Source organism: Elaeis guineensis, chromosome 5, assembly GCF_000442705.2.
Source record: "Elaeis guineensis isolate ETL-2024a chromosome 5, EG11, whole genome shotgun sequence".
Lineage (NCBI taxonomy): Eukaryota > Viridiplantae > Streptophyta > Magnoliopsida > Arecales > Arecaceae > Elaeis > Elaeis guineensis.
Window position 1 is genome coordinate 65,375,604 of NC_025997.2, and position 868 is coordinate 65,376,471.

Genomic DNA, 868 nt, shown 5'->3' on the forward strand with positions numbered 1-868 from the left:
TGATTTACATTGGCTGGTCTCTGTAATTCTAAGGCTTCCAATCTACGTGTTAAGGTTGCAATCTTGGCCTCTGATGCTAGGGTTGGTTGAATTTGATGCATTCCTCCTCTTGAAGGTGTAGCTTTATCAGGTTCCCTAATTGTTTCCCACTGTAAATTTTTCTCGGCTAGGTCTTCTAAGAATTGCCAAGCTTCAGTAGTTTCTTTGTCCATAAATTGGCCTTGGCACATGGACTCTAGCATGGTTCTTGAGTTTGAATCTAACCCCTCATAGATGATCTGGCATAGTCTCCAAGTTTCTATTCCATGGTGTGGGCATTGGGTCAAAAGATTCTTGAAACGATCAAAGTACTTCCAAAATGATTCACCAGCTAGTTGGTAAAATTGATTTATTTCATTCCTAATCCTAGCTGTTTTATGATGGGGGAAATACTTTTTTAAAAATGTTCTCACAAAGCCCTCCCAAGTAGTGACAGAATAGTTTGGCAGACTATAAAGCCACTTCTTAGCATTGTCCTTAAGGGCAAAGTTGATTAATCTAAGTTTGACCTCATCCTCTGTTAATTGCAGTTTCATGGTTGCACATACCTCCTCAAATTCTCTAATAAATATATAAGCATCTTCTAATCCTGTGAATTTTGGAAGCATATTTATGATTTGAGGTTTGATTTCAAAATTGTTAGCTGTGGGTTGTGGCAACCTGATACAAGATGGTTGGATGGAGCCAACTGGATAACACAAATCCTTAAGGGTCATGGGTTGGATTGGTTCAGCCATTGGAACAACAGGAATTGACTCAATTCTAACTAGACGACCCGACACTCTTCTCCACACACGAGGTGTACGGTTCTCGATGTTTATACAATTTT

The 868-nt window shown here is 39.3% G+C and overlaps 1 non-coding gene across 1 annotated transcript; it reads left to right on the forward strand.

The window, feature by feature from the left end:
- The first annotated feature begins 300 nt into the window (after positions 1-300).
- LOC140858254 (small nucleolar RNA R71) lies at positions 301-407 on the forward strand. Its single transcript, XR_012141821.1, has one exon. It is a non-coding gene; the product is annotated as a small nucleolar RNA R71 (small nucleolar RNA).
- The last annotated feature ends 461 nt before the right edge of the window (positions 408-868 follow it).